Source organism: Sorghum bicolor, chromosome 10, assembly GCF_000003195.3.
Source record: "Sorghum bicolor cultivar BTx623 chromosome 10, Sorghum_bicolor_NCBIv3, whole genome shotgun sequence".
Lineage (NCBI taxonomy): Eukaryota > Viridiplantae > Streptophyta > Magnoliopsida > Poales > Poaceae > Sorghum > Sorghum bicolor.
The window spans coordinates 19,544,415-19,548,700 of NC_012879.2; the positions used below are offsets into that span (position 1 = coordinate 19,544,415).

Here is a 4,286-nt window from a genome sequence, read left to right on the forward strand (position 1 = left end):
TTTAAAAAAGATGACCCAGCCCATTAATCCTCTATATATATTTTAGAAAAGCTGACTGTTTTTAGGGCGTCCGCAAGCAATACAACATTCACCGTAGCCGCCGGCGTCGTCTCATTGGCTCACTAGGTCCCGCTTTCTTCGTTTCGCATTCAGTCTCATACTCTCATCTCATCTTGGAGATCACGACGAGAGATCTGCATACGAACGTGTATCATCCCTGGTGACAAGGTATTGATTTAATATGGCAAAATCAATGTTGTTTTCTCCGGTAGTATATTAAGGCTTAGCGTCAAGTTCCTTTGGTCTTTTCAGATCAGGGAGCCGCGAGATGGTCCCTCTTCGGATAAGATCAGGGAGCGGCGAGATGTAGGAATTCGTGCATTGATCCATAGAATTTGGATTCCTGAGATTTTCTAGAGTTCATAATTAATTTTTTTTGTCCACCACCGTTTCAAAAGGCTGTAGAGATCAGTGATCATGGTGCTCTCTGTTCTATACAGGCTGAAATGTGCAGATTGATCCCATCATCTCGTTTTGGAGACGGCGTTTGTCTCATCTGATGGATCGCGCCTGACTTGCTTCTGGAGACGGGCGTTTCTCTCATCTTATGGATCGATCGATATCGCACCTGACTTAAATTTTGTTTATTTCAAGCTAGGTTCACAATTATAATAAAAATAGTTAAATACATACTCTTGTTTTGTATCTCTCATAAGTGAATGCATGCACATATACTCCGATCGTTTGGTTTAAGTATACACTTATACTATGTAAATCTTGGTGTATGTATGCATACTCCATTCCAAATAGTATATACAAATACTCTATTCCAAAAAGTATGTAAGGATACTCATTCTAAAATGTATGTACATATACTCTATTACAAAAAGTATGTACATATACCCAATTACAAAAAGTATATATAAATACTCTATTTATGCACAATTACTCCGTTCCAAAATATACGTACTCATAACTTGAAAACCAGATAAGACAACAACCGGCCGTAAACTCCTCACAAATTTAAAAAAAAACCGGTGTGGTAAATAACGTCGATCGTTCTTGGGTCTGGCACCGAAAAAACAAACATGTTTGCATTTTCATGTAGCCCATATACTTTGTATGTACACATACTTTGGTAATTTGTTCTCAAAATAGTACGTAAGTACAAAAAATAGTAGTATGTAACTACCACATACTAAAAATGTCAAATAAGTCTACACCGATCTGAATGCATCTACGCCTGCATGGCGGCATGCAACCGAAAATTTCGTGGCCAGGTGCTCGGTGCGGACCAATGGTTAGTCCGGTGATGCGCTTGGTGACGCTATTGGATCACTGGTATACCCGTTTACATGGGAGTAACTACTCCCGGAAGTATAAAAAATGTACCCTATACTGTAGCCAGACCAGAACTTGCCAACGGCAACTCACGAGTGAGCCCGAGGCCAGCTCATGTGCGCTGGCGAAAAAACAGAAAATGGTTTTGACTCAGGTGCTCCCCACATCCTAATGCCATGCATTCATTTAATCACAAAATTTTTTCTTTCCTTTCACCGGCCACAAGAACACCAGCTTCGCCACCCAAGAATGCAGCCACAAAAACACATTTTGCTTCTTCCTCCTGGAGACGTTCCACACCACACGAGAGCCTGACCGCGGTGCGTGTCATCCTATGGGATTCCGGCGACCGACGGCTGCCTTGACATGGCGGCCTAGCTCATCCGCGATGTGATCAGCGGCCTGGCCTCTCTGCCACTCCCCCGCGACTGGACCGGCGGCGGCCCTGCTCTCTCCGCATCCGACGTCGCAGCAGAGGCTCGATCAGCGCAACCGTACCCCGACGCGCAGCCTAGCAAGGACCAGCAGTCCGCTAGATGCAGGCCGTGGCCGGCCTTGCTCGAGCTCCCTGCAGCGTCGCCCGCATGACCGACGGATTGTGCACGGCGTCGAACTCGCCGGTGGCCCTGTGGCGGCGCCCTCCCTACGGTACCCCCAGCGCCAGCGGTGCCCGTTTCCATGGTGTTGTCGCCCTCCCCGTGCCGTGCTGATGTCGCCCAATCCTCAATCGTCGGCGTCCTGATCAAACCCACAATCCCCATCCTTCTTGGTCGGCCTGCGTTAGGAGCTCATGGCTGGCAGCGCTGGTGAAAATTCCTTGCTCCCTGTGTTTGAGTCTGAGTCTCTGCACACACCTGGGCTGCATGCAACCTATCCCAATTTGCTAGCTCTACATGCATGTAAATTGAAACAGGCGGATCCTGTTTTTGTTGGTGAATCCTCAATTTCTCGGAGTTATTTACGACGTATTTCTCAAACTTCTCGTGGTTTGAAAATTGATTTATTCTTATAGAGATCTATTATATAGAGGAGCCATCAGCCTCAGCAAATCTTAGAGAGAGATATATATATACATATATACTAGTTTCCATTTTGTTATCTTCAAGATTAAAATCGTGTATCCTCTCAACACATTGTTATCCTAATTTTCGTAAAAGAATGATATTTTTTTTTATTGTAAAATGGATCTGTAGGCAAATGTGTACCGGATATCGTAATCTGCTATAGACTTTTTTTATTACATGGTTCAATCGCTCACCATTTTGATTATTATAGAGCTATTTTTGTTCACAACGGACAAACCAAATTTATGGTAAAAAAGGACGTCAAACTACACTTCACCGTCATGCCAAATTATAGTAACCTCTCCTCATATCTAATCACTCGAATTCTTGTAACTTTCTTTTCTTTGAAAGAAAAATTCTCGTAAATATCTTAGTAATACAGTAACTTTGCTATAATGATCCAAAATAAACTTATCGTAAATGTAGTTCTATTTAAAATAACTTTGATGTCTAACTGTGGTAACTCCTCATAACTTTGATGTCCAATTGTGGTAACCCATATACAATAAACTATTGCACGGTGCATGCAGATACGGTATATGCTAGCTAATTCATGTATTCTCGTAACCACTCATTCCGCTATATATCTTGCATGCATATGCACACGGCAGCTTGCCAGATCCGAAATCACGCCGTGATCATAGAGAACTAGTGGTGTAATTATATTTATTTACCATTATTGACTGGCTGTCGGGGCTCCTAAAACTGATCGGGTTGCATGCGTACGTTACACGAGCCAGACGGTGCTGGTGCCAACAGAGTGGTGCGCTCGGATGGCCTGGCTACAAAATAAGATATTCTGTAGCTAGGTATACTCTCCCTATATATATCACTGGTGCGGGGCATTAGCACCGGTCGGGAAGGGCCTGTTGCTTCGGTTCCCGAGCCGGTGCTGCCCTTTCGGGACTAAAGGCCCAGCCTTTAGTCCCGGTTCGGGGAACTAGGGCTAAAGCCCCCCCTTTAACACCGGTTGGTAATACCAACCGGTGTTAAAGGGGCTGTCACGTTGCAAGACCCTTTAACACCGGTTGGTATTAAAGGTTTTTTTTGTTTCTGTAATACCCGATTTTAAGGACAAAACCAGATATGCACTATATATGAGTTTTAGAAGTCAAATATCACATATAGCTACAAATAAGGGGTAATATCAAAATACAATGCATAAATTATATAACGTACATAGTATAAAAGAGATAACCTTGATAGCAAACAGCGGATAGACAACTCCGAACTTCGGGTATTAACTTCTCTCTACAGGATCCAACTGACTGGTTGACCACAAGCCCAAAACTTCTCCTGAGGGGTGTGGGAAATAGCAAGAGTGAGTCCATGTCGAACTCCACAAGTATAGCAACTAGATTGTATAGATCACAAAATTTCACGATCAATGTGACATAAATAATGTACAGCATTAAATAATAAATAATGAGCATATTTAACACACAGGAATCATCATCGTCGATGCAAGAATCCCCAAGGCCGCTCGTGACCGTGAGCACGGCTAGTATACCAGTTTTACACTCTGTAGAGGTTGTACATCTTTACCCATGAGTCATGATTTACCCTTTCGCCCGAGGTGATCAGCCTCTTAACCCACTTCCAAGGAAGGTCGGCAGGGATCACTATGAAGCCTTTCAAAAGTTCGTCTAACATGTTAGGGCCGCAAGGTTTCCTTCGCGAGCAGATATAGATACCCCCCTTCCGAATGGCACAATGACGCGCAGCCTATACACATAGGGACAGGGGCTCGCACTATACCCGTGTCGGTTCAGCCCCTCCGCCCTTTCGGGGAACCTCTAACAAGCTAGAAAAGGTCTCCATACTGAGCTAAAGCCAGAGCCATTATAGCCCTCATGGTTGCACTGTTGTCCCGGTTATCAC

At 44.1% G+C, this 4,286-nt stretch overlaps 1 long non-coding RNA gene across 1 annotated transcript; it reads left to right on the forward strand.

Moving 5' to 3' along the window:
- LOC110430843 lies at positions 86-690 on the forward strand. The gene is made up of 3 exons (XR_002448234.1): positions 86-228; positions 313-366; positions 501-690. It is a non-coding gene; the product is annotated as an uncharacterized LOC110430843 (long non-coding RNA).